This window comes from Myotis brandtii, unplaced genomic scaffold (genome assembly GCF_000412655.1).
Source record: "Myotis brandtii unplaced genomic scaffold, ASM41265v1 scaffold158, whole genome shotgun sequence".
NCBI lineage: Eukaryota > Metazoa > Chordata > Mammalia > Chiroptera > Vespertilionidae > Myotis > Myotis brandtii.
Window position 1 is genome coordinate 824,221 of NW_005355753.1, and position 11,786 is coordinate 836,006.

General features: G+C 52.1%; 1 protein-coding gene across 1 annotated transcript in view; it reads right to left on the reverse strand.

The window, feature by feature from the left end:
- The window catches only part of HS3ST4 (heparan sulfate (glucosamine) 3-O-sulfotransferase 4), a 359,581-nt gene that overhangs the window by 347,048 nt on the left and 747 nt on the right, over positions 1–11,786 (reverse strand). The window lies entirely within an intron of this gene.

Below are 11,786 nucleotides of genomic sequence, written 5' to 3' on the forward strand. Positions count from 1 at the left end.
GAGGGGATATGGTTGAGCAGAGGCTTGAATTGAAGGGAGGGCGCCAGCTGTGCAGTTGTCTAAGAAAACAGCAGCACAGGCGGAGGGAGCAACAAGTGCACAGGCCCTGAGCAGGCCAGGCTTGCTTCCTGGGTCCAGCAGGAGCAGGGGGCTCAGCAGAGAAGCAAAGAGAAGAAGGCAAGTGAGTGTGGTGAAGAGGTGGGCAGAGCCAGATCCTATAGGGCAGTGGTTCTCAACCTTCTGGCCCTTTAAATACAGTTCCTCATGTTGTGACCCAACCATAAAATTATTTTCGTTGCTACTTCATAACTGTAATGTTGCTACAGTTATGAATCGTAATGTAAATATCTGATATGCAGGATGGTCTTAGGCGACCCCTGTGAAAGGGTCGTTCGACCGCCAAAGGGGTCGAGACCCACAGGTTGAGAACCGCTGCTGTAGGGCCTTGTAGACCGTGGTCAAGACAAAAATTTTTTTGTAGGTGGACAAGAAGCCATTGGAAAACTTAGAGTAGGAATGTGAGCCCTGGCCAGTTTTCTCAGTGGTTAGAGCGCAGACTAGCACACCGAAAGGTCGAGGTTCGATTCCCAGGCAAGGGTATGCACTTCAGTTGCAGGTTCCATCCCCTGTGCCCCGACCAAGGCAAATGTGGGAGGCAACCAATCGCCTCCATGCAGCGCTGGGGTGCTCCCGCCCGGCCACCTCCACGCAGCATTCGGGGTGCTCCAGCTCAGGGTGATCCCACCTGGCAGCCTCCATGCAGCACTAGGGGTGCTCCCACCTGGCCACCTCCACGCAGCGCTCAGGGTGCTCCCACCTGGCCGCCTCCTCGCAGCACTCGGCTGTGAATGCGGATGTCATCGCACAGGAGAGAAGCCATGGATCTTATGGAAGCCGCTGTATGTTGGGTTCCTTGGCGGCAGAAGTTGGGTTTTACCCCAACCAGCATGGTGACCATCTGCAGATGCTGGGCATTCATATGCATGTGGCCTTTGGCAGGAGACCAGCAGCACCCGGGAGGGGCTCTTCTCCAGGAAGAGAGAAGCAGGGAGGGAAGGACAGAGCAGGTGCCTGCTAGGGGGAGGAGGGCTGCTCCTGCAGGAGGCCCACAGCAGCTCTGAGCCCTGCCCAGAGGCCCACAGGCGAGGGCAGGTCCACAGGGCTGCCTTTCGGAGGCTCTGAGGAAGAATCCTTTCCTTTCCTTTTCCAGCTTCCAGGGCGGCCTGGATTCCTTGGCTCCTGGCCCCTCTCTCCATCTTCAAAGCCAGGACAGCGGGCGGAGCCCCTCTCCTGCCGCCATCCCTCTGGTTCCAGCTCCCCGGCCTCCCTCTTCCATTAAAGAGGAGCCTGTGATTACAGGGCCCAGGAGATGATCCCGGATTATCCCAGTCTCAGGGTCAGCCGTTAGCAATCTAATTCCATCTGCAGCCTTAATTCCCGGTGCACATAATGGAGCAAGGTCAGAGGTTCTGGAGACCAGGACGGGTTATCTCGGGGCCATCACGCTGCACACAGAGTAGGCAGCCAGGCAGCCAGAGGGGGGACGTGAATATGCTGACCCGGCAGCACTGACCGGGAGCACGTGAGAAGGGAGGGCGGGCCAATTAGAACAAATGAGAGAGTCTCTGGTCCCCTCCAAAGCTCATCAACTGCAGGGCAATCCTAACAGCAAATGTGCCCTGGAGCGTCCACGTGTTTCAGGGTAAAAGCAGACGCAGCAGCGCCCGGTGTCAAGTAGAAGAGTACACAGACGGGGTCTCCGGAATCCTGGCATCTTCATGCAGGCGGCCTCACAGGGTGTGATACTCACGGTCTCTGATGTTTCTGTAAATTAAACTTCTTAATCTGACTTTATGATGAGAGCGCTCGTCCTGCATCTCAGGTGTCCCTGGAGTGCAGCATTCCAGAAAACCAATTACCAGGGGGATTCGCGCAAACGTGCAGGGATTAGTAACACGCAACCGGGGTAGGCAAAGCAGGTGCCAGCGCATCCCGTCAGCCTGTCCTGGCCGTCCCTGTGCCGTGACGGGAGGCTGTTTTCCCACCGTGGAGAAGAGGGATCAGGGCTGGCAGGCTACATACTCACCTATGCACACAAAGCAAGGTAGACCGGGACGCGGACTCCAACCCTTCATTCCTGGTTCCAGGCTCAGCTTTATTGTTCAAAATACCACAAAGCTCCAAACATCCCCAGCGCCCTATGGTAGACGCGCTCAGGGAGTTTGACGTGAATGTTTCGTTCCTTCCTCAGCTCCTGAGGCACCCAGACCTCTGACCCTCACAGAAGGCTTCCCCCGAAGGCACAGGGAAAGGTGTGCATACGCCTCGGGGAGTCACAAATCAAGCAGAGGGCCTCCGTGGGATGATTTGATTATTAAATGGCAATTATGCGATTTTAATCATGCATTTAGAGACATATAATCCCAACTGCTCTTGGAGCCCAACAGCCAATCGGGAATAACCCAGGCTCTCCTAACACTTTGGCAGTGACAGCAACGAAAAGGCCAGAAACCAAAAGCCACGTGTCGCAGCGAAAAGACACCTGGCTCGTGACAGCCTGTAGGTGACCCGGGGACTGCCGCTCGCCCTTCGGAGATGGCGTTCTCTTTATTTGTTAAAAGGGGATAAGGAGGTATGGGCCGCGCCAGGCTGCTGTGCGGCATAACTGGGCCAATGCCGTGTGCTGAAGGCAACTTTTGGGGAGACTGTCTAACCCACAGCTGGTCTGAGTGGGTTTCTCTTTCTTACACCCAAAATAATCTTGCAAAAATAGTGTGAGAAAGACATCAGAACAATTCTCAGCCAGAGTTACCAAAAGAGGTGTTATTTCTTTTCAGACGGTTTCGGAAGACAACTTAACACACACAATGCACTCCTTTCATTCATTCATTCATTCATTCATAGTTAGTGATTAGTTAACCGTTACTGAGTGCCTACTGTGTGCCAAATACTGGCAACAAAGACGATGGACAAGACCCCTGGTCCCACGCAGTCTGCCCTCTAGTGAGGGCAAGAGGAGCCGAGGAAGAAATGCCGCGCGGACAAGCACATTAGGGGCTGGGAAGGTCTCTGAGCTCAGATCTGAGCCGCCACCTGAAGGGGAGGTGAGGAGACCTGCAGCCGAGGATGGGGCAGAGTGTCCCAGGAAGGGACACAGGGAATAAAAAGGCCCTAATGTGGGGATGAACTTGGTCGAAGGGCAGAAAGGAAGCCCTTGTGTTGGGACAAGAGCCCTCAGGGAACTGGGTGGTGGGCCTGCCCACCAGTCTGATGCAGGGCCTCAAAGCTGCAGAGGGAAAGCTGAGGCCACCCTGAAGCTCCCGCCCCCTCCCCGGGAGGCTGGAGGACAAGACGGAGGGGAGGGAAAGAGCCCCGGACAAATAAAGGGCCTGCGTATGTTTGGGGCCAATCCCTGGGTGTGAACCCCAACTCCACATTCGGGCCTCCTTGTGCCATCATTTAATTTCATCATCTGTAAAACGTGGGCAAAACAGTACCTGCCTCACCAAGTGCCTGTGAAGACTGGATGGATCTGCCATTTGGAACAGAGCCTGGCAGACGCAAGTACAATGTGTGTCTACGGCGCTTCTGTTGTCACCGCCGCTACCACCGCCGCTACCACCGCCGCTACGGTTCCTGCAGCTTCTGTCACCACTGTTGCTGCCGCCACCGCGACTGTGATCGCCACTGCCACTGCTTCTGCAGCCACTGTTGCCGCCACTATTGTTACCGCGGCCACCGCTGTTACCACCACAGCTACCGCTGCCACCACTACTGTGTTACCACTGCTGCTGTTGCCACTGCTCCTGCTGTTGCCAGCCCGATCCTGTTGCCACAGCTGATACTGTTATTCATTCAGATCCAAATCCTCATCTTTCTGGTGCATTAAAAATAACCATCACTTGCCCCTGGTTTGTTTGTTTTTTGTTTTGTAACAACAGGAGTGCATCTAAATTTACACCAACTCAGCTGTTAATCCACACCTGGGCACAGTCCGACCACCCCTAAATCTGGGATATAAATCAGGCAACACCCCCCACCAAGTATTTATAATACTGTTTTTGAATCAGAACCATAAAACGATTGTCTTACCATCCTCTCTTCAATCAAACAAAATGTGGGAAGTAAGGGAATCCTAAGAATGAAGTCCAACTCTTGGGCCATGTTCACAGAATTAATATTTTCACACTTTTGTTAGACACACTGGACTGATCTCAATCTAACAGCAAAGAACTCCAGTAGGAAGGGCAGGGGAGAGGGGATGGCAGACGGGTGGAAAGAAAGAAATACTGTCCTAGAGAAAGAGGTCTCTCTCCATTTACTCGTCTCTTTTTATTGCCCCTCAGTAAAGTATTAAAATTTTGTTCTTACAAGTCCCTTGCAATTTTTGCTAAATTTATTCCTAGTTATTTTGTCTCTTGGGTTGATTCTATAAATAGAATATTGTCTCTCATTATATTTTCAAAAATGCTGGTGTAGGCATATAGGAAAATTGTAGATTTGCATATTAATTTCCTTGCCTTAATAAATCCTATTATCGTTCCTAATAGCGTCATTGTTTACTTAAGTTTTCAAAAAAAGAGAGTAACTTACTGGCAAATGGTGATAATTCTACCTCCCACTTTCTTCTTCTTTTCCATATCCAATTGTATCATTTATTCATTCCCGAGCAACAGTAAATAACAGTGATGACCGTGGGCTTCTGTTCTGGGTCTGGAGTTGTGGGGGTGTGTCTAGTGTTACACCACTAAACACGATGCTGGGTTTGGGAATGACCCTGTTTTATCACGGGTTGTACTTAAAATCAGGAATAGATATTTAATTTGATCAGATGTCTTTTTAGCATCCATAAAACAAATCCGAGGATTTTCTCATTTGTCCATATTAAGAATAAGTCAAGTTATTAGATTTTTCTAAGATTGAACCATCCATCCATTCCTGGAGTGAATCCCACTTTGTCGGGACTTTAGTGAAATGGAATCAGGGGCTTGTCCATTTCTCTGCTCCAGGAGCTCCTGCAGATCACTGGCCATGGCTGATGCACGTCTGACCCAGCAAGTCGGTAACAATCAATACATGCGCAACAAGCGAATAAATGAATGGCTAAGACAAAGGCACTGAGCCTCCCAAATTAACCCTTTGCTCCCCTTCCTGGGTTAAAATACTGAGAGGGACCCTGGGCCTCACCTGGCCCAGCGTGGGTCTATATCAGGGGTGGGCAAACTTTTTGACTCGAGGGCCACAATGGGTTCTTAAACTGGACCGGAGGGCCGGAACAAAAGCATGGATGGAGTGTTTGTGTGAACTAATATAAATTCAAAGTAAACATCATTACATAAAAGGGTACGGTCTTTTTTTTTTTTAGTTTTATTCATTTCAAACGGGCCGAATCCGGCCCGCGGGCCGTAGTTTGCCCACGGCTGGTCTATATGCTTAACAGGCGTGGTTTACTGGCCCCCACTTCTAGCAACAGAATCCCTGCACCCCACATTCTCTGCAGGGAAACTATTCCTTACGGATCCAATGGGACTCACCCTGCTCCCCGGCTCCCACCACCCCCCAAGCCGAGGGGTGGCCACCTCGCCAGCCTGACTGGACGCTGCACAAGGACTGCTGTGGGGAGGGGCACATGACCAGCGGGGCCACGGCGTCTGCAGGAGTTTCTTACAGAAGCTCTTAAGGAAAATCACTTCCCATAAATTGATAAACATACACATGCTTATCAGGGTTGCTGCTGACCATCTTGCCTAAAATGTGGTGACACCGCCTATCTGAGAACGAAGCAAGGCAGGGACCGACGCGGCAGAGAACGGGAAGGGGGAGACCTGGGGACGCCATTGGAGCCCCTGGATTCAGCTTTTCCTGATGCCAATTACCCCCTAAGTCTTCCTAATTACATAAGCCAATAAATTACCTTTCTTGTTTATAACAGTTTCAGTTCAATCTCTAGCATTTACAGCCTGCATGTGTTGCCTTGTTTCCCTGTAAACAGATGTTTATATCTAAGTAAAGGTCGAAAAAAAATTTAAAAGAAGGTAATCCTAACTGGTAAGTGTTAAAAAAAAAAAAATTCAACAGCCTGCTTTTAATTAACGGCAAACTGGGCTGAAAGGTTCCCTCAGCGAGTTATAATTTCAGAGTGAAATTCCCAAGACAGTGAGAGAGGCGCTTGTTAAACCACAGAAACCAGTGAAATCGAGGGGTTGCCATAACTGGCGGAGGTTCGGCAGGTGCGGAGCCAGCATCCCCGTCCATCATGTGAGACCAAAGCCTTGGACACCTTCTGACATGTGGCCTAGCAATCGGCCCTTCACCCGTCTCCAGGCCTCCCTCCTGACCCGACTGGAAGTTAGACTAAGAGTGAGTTGTGCTGTGATGGCCCGGGACAGTGGGAGCAGCCTCTGTCACAGGAGTTCCCGGGCCTTCCTGACCAGCCCTGCGTTCGCAGTTGCTTCAGCTCCGCAGACGATGAGGGCAAGCCGCCCTGTCCCGGGCAGCACGCACTCCTGCTGCCGGGCCTGCCGCCCACAGCTCACCCGCGCTGGACAGCCCCGCTGACTCCTCTCCTCCTTCTGCTCAAGTTACAAGAGACCAAATTCTGGAACCGGCTTTGATTATTCTCTGGAGAGCTACTTAAGAGATGCTTCAGGGTTTGAAGTCCCTCATTCAGACATAATCTGGAAATAAAAGACTACATTCAAATGGAAAAATGCATTACAGCTTTCTCTTCGGGACCTTCAGGACTGATAAAATAAAAGGAAGGAAATGAAGAGAAAGCAACGGAAAAAGAAAAACTGGGAGAGAGAAAAGAAGGGGAGAGGAAAACTGGCTGTCACAAACTCTGTGGGTACCATGGATACCATTTTATTTCATCCTCACATAATCCCTTGGAAGTATCAGGAAGCCCATTATGCAGATGAGGAAATCGAGGCTTGGTGACATTAAGTAGCTTGTCCAGTGTCACGAAATCATGCTGCAAACAATGTTGCTTCTATTCTACCCTTTTCTTCCTCTGAGCAATAAAGAAATCTGTTCTAGAACCAAAATATTTTAGTGAGTGAACAAATGGGCAGGCCCTATGGAGATGATCTAGCCCAGCCGTGGGCAAACTACGGCCCATGGGCTGGATCCGGCCCGTTTGAAATGAATAAAACTAAAAAAAAAAAAGACCGTACCCTTTTATGTAATGATGTTTACTTTGAATTTATATTAGTTCACACAAACACTCCATCCATGCTTTTGTTCCGGCCCTCCGGTCCAGTTTAAGAACCCATTGTGGCCCTCGAGTCAAAAGGTTTGCCCACCCCTGATCTAGCCTCATCATCTAAGAAACAAAGATGAGAGCAAGAGAGAGAGAGAGAGAGAGAGAGAGAGAGAGAGAGATTGATTGATTTAAGTAACCTGACGTCCAGTAGAACTGGTAGGTGGCAGAACACAGCCTAGAACCCAACTTTTCTGACCAGAGCCTATAAGCGCAACTTATCCGCATGGATCAGATCCGGGCACTCACAATTAGTGAGTGAACACAAGAGAATTTCCCACCTTCCAGAAAACGCTCACTGGGAAGAAGCGGGAAATGTGTTTGGGAGCGGCCCTGTTCTGCCTCGATGTCCGTTTCCAACCAGCCCCCTTGGGTTGCGGCCACCACCTCTGCCCCAGGCTGTGAAGCCCGGAGACAGGGAGGGGAATGGACACTGAAGTAGCCCGGAAGCAGGGTCCTGGCAGGGGCAAGGGGCTGGGCACACTAGCCGTCTCCGACATGGCTGGAAGCAGAGGTTGGGAACGGGAGCAGCTGCGGTATCCAGCCCACAGATGGGTTCCGCGTGCCTCCCAGTGCTGGCCCACACAGCACTTTTAAGAAATTTCACTCTGTTGCCAGCATTCAAAAGCAGGAGATTTCACATTAAAACCTAATTTCCACTTTCTTACCAAATGGGAGACCAGGTAACCCTGACGCCACCTCTGAGCATGGAGAAGAGTAGCTGGGAAGCAAGCAGTGGGCACCCCTTTACAGAACACATTCACCCCATTTCTCCCCACCTGGTTCATTTCCCTCATTTGCAGGCTCCCCACGGCCCTCGGCGACCCCTGGTGTAAAAGGTTAAGCTGACGCAGATTGCAAAGCCAGTCATGATTAGGCTTTTCCCAAAACACCGGGTAAGGAAACATTCCGTGAACATTCTCACAGCTGAGATAGCAGGTAAAGCAGATGAGACCAACAAGACTGAGAAATGGAAAAACCCAGTTTGGGCCTATTTGGATTTCTGCTCTAGAACCCACGTTTTGCCTAGAAAATATATTCACTTGTATTATTTCATTTATTCCTCCCAACAATCCTGCAAGGAAGGAATTACCCTCAGGTAAACTGAAGCTGTAATCCAACCAAGACCATCCAACTAGAACGTGACAAAGCCAGGAATTGAACCCAGGCTTGTCCAGCTACCAAGCCCGAGCTTTGGGGATAATAAAAGAACACTTTGGAAATCCTTGAGGCTCATTTCTACCCCAGGGCCTTTGCACTTGCTGTCCCCTCGATTTGAAAACCTCTCCACCCAGCTCTTCACCTGGGAGGACCTTCCTCCTTCACTTCATTTACATCCTTTCCACAGAGAGGAGTTCCCTGGTCATTTGACTTTAGGTAACTCGTGTGTGCGCACTGATTACGCTCTACGCCCCTGCCCCTCACAGTGAGGCCCTGGGACCTGCAGTGTCAGCATCCCCCGCCCCTCCCAGTCGTGCTGAATCAGAGCCTGCATGTTAACAACATCCCCAGGTGACTCATGTTGGAGCTTAAAAGTACTGATCTGCGGGAGCCCTGTCCAGCGGGTATAAAATGTGAGTCGCCAGTGTACCTTTAAATTTCCTAGCAGCCACACTGACAGAGGCACAAAGAAAGACGTGTGGGTTTGCCATTCCCCTCACCCCCGTGAAATGCCAGTTCCAGAACGAACGGGGCTTGCTTCCGCTCTCCTGTGGCCCACTTTCTCCCCAGGACCGGAAACAGCGCTGGGACACGGAAGATACTGGTAAAAGTTGTGGAACACAAGAACGAAGACGGTCTTCCCAGTGCTTTCTGTGTGGCCATGCGGGGCAGAGGAAGCTCTGCGGTGGGGCAGACGCGGCCAGCTCACCGCTGGCAGCTCACTGCGGGCAGCTCACGGGGACCCTCCCAGAAACCCTGAGCAAGATGTGTGCCCTCTGGGCCACCTGTGAGCCAGGGGTGTCTCGATTACACTCACAGCCTCATCATGACGCTCAAACGTCATCACAGGCCTCTACAGCGCCAACCACCACAATCACAGGCGCTCAGTAATGCCAGCGCCGTCCTCCTTCCTTCTCTGTCCAGACGCTGTGTGGGAACCACGCTGTCACCACTGTCCTCCGGAAGCTGGCCGGACTGCAGCAGCCCTCCCCTGAGTGGCGTTCCCCAGCCAGTGGGCCGTGTGTCAGCGGCTGGCAGTGAGGACAGCCTGAAGCCCTGGAGGGTCACTTCCCATCGCCCTGGGCGCTTTCCAAAAGGCTACGCGGCCACGGTTGCCGCACAGTGTAAACCGCGGGGGAGGCCGCGCTCCTGGTCTCCTCACTTTGATGAGTTCTGCTGTGGCAGCCCCGCCACAGGGCCCCATCCTTACAGCACTTCAAGGCCCTGCCTGTGCAGCTCACAGCTCACAGCTCACAGCTCACATCAGAGCACGTGAGGCGACTGGGACTCTGCCCTTTTATCTGGGGCGGGGCGTGGAGGGTGCAAGCTGCCCCACACCCTGACTGACCGCTGGCCTGTGCTGTCCACGAAGGGAGCCGGCTCTGCGGCGGCTGTAACACGCCCTAATCCAGGAGGCTATCTGGGCCTGGAAATCTGAGGCACATGTTCTAATCCCAAATGTGTTTTTAAATCACATTAGATCAACAGCACGGGAGGAAGCAAAACCCGGATCTAGACACCACTGGAGTGGCTCGGAGAAGGCACAGCTGCTGGCTGCTGGGCGGCCCGCGGAAGGCCCAGGCCAGCCCTGCTGGCAGCAGCCGCTGCTTCTGCCCCCCTTGCAGGAAACATCTGCAGAATTGGTGGGCCATGGGAGGCACCCTGAAAAGAAAAAGAAGTGCATGGTTGTGGGGGGAGGGACCTTGAATTCACCTGGGGCTGTGTCATCGGACAACAGAAGAGGAAGGTTCCAGCGGGTTTCGCTCTGGGCAAGAGGAGCCTTTCAGTCCAGAGGCCGCCACTGCCAAGGCGAAGCCACACCAGCGACCCCAGAGCGAGGTGTCTGTCCTGGTCTGACTCAGTGCCACGGCCTCCTCTCTACCAGCCAGCGAGGATGCCATGCCTGCTTCCTCCATGCACACAGGCTGGAGCCTGGGACAGAGCCCAGGAAAATCCCCGGGCCTCAGAGCACGCTGGCCCTGGTAAGGCTAGAGAGGCACCAAGTCGTCCGGGCACATGTGGCTTCTGTGGGTGCAGGGGGTTCTGGGAGTCCGCTCTGCTAAGATTCCCTCTGTGTTCGACAGATTCTCCTCCAGCACTTCCAGTGACATCTCAGCAATACAGGGGCCCCCCACCCGGACAGCCTGGGGCGGGACTGAGGACAGGACGACACTCGGTCCTCCACTTCCCGCCACACTTCCCTGGTGTCGCAGCTGGAAGGGGAGCCCCAGATACCACAGCCAGGTCCCCAAGGCCAGGCAGTGTATGTGCCTCCTTTTCCAGCCTCGGTGTAAAAGAACATGGGAAAACCAGGCATCTTCCATCCCCTCTCAGAAAATTGTCCAGTCCCTTCCTGACTCGCATCCCACACACACCCCGCACCACCTTTACGGCATCTCATCAGACCCCCCTTCTGTTTCCAGCTGCTGCAAAGCTACCCACACACATTTCGGAAAGATCTGATCCTTAGGCCGCCCTCTCCCCAAAAGGGCATTTAACACTTCTCACAAGATACACAGCTTTGAAATCAGAAGAGGGGGGGGGGGGGGGCCAGCTACCCTCATGAGACCAAAGCTGCCCCATAGAAGAAGCTAGAACCTTCCTGCAACCATCAGTTAAGGGAACCCTCCCCAGACATCACGCCCCTCCTAGGGGTGCATTCCTCATCCTAACACCTCCTTAGTGATAACTGCCACCTGGAAGGATGGCTGTGATGTTTACGGTACTGATTCTCTAGTTAAATTGGGCACTTGCTGTTTCATGTCTGGAGAGGAAGGGGCTGTTTGAAGCCTCCTAAAATGTTGCAATTAGTTCTGGCTTTTGAAACAGACAGGACATTAACAGACACATTTGCTATTTTCTTTCATGCGCTGGAATGTTTATGCGCCAAGTGCACTTCTCTCCAGCTTCCCAAGTACAAGGCACATTTTAAAGGGGGGGGGGGGGATCAATCACACATTTATTCTATATTTCTGAAGTTGTCATTTCTGAAACTTTCCCAGGCTGTAATTTAAACTGAGACAGCCATCCCTTCAACAGGAAAACAACTTGTTAGGAAACAATCCTTAGTTTACCTATTGGCTCTGTTAAGATGATAACATCACTTTAGCTGACACAGCCTGTGTCTACGTTTGACAATTGCAATTAATTACTGAGATGCAACAGAGATGGGGCCAGCCAGCCAGATCCGTTTTCCAAAGAGACATAAAACAGGAGGAGAGAGGGAAGGAGAAACGCAAAGGAGGCTTGCATGCGGGCATCTGCGCCAGTGCTGCTTTAAATGTTACGGCTGGCAAGGAAGCTGGAGCATCCATTTATTTCACCTGCGCTCAACTTTCTGGTCCCCTTCTCCCTCCCCCACCCA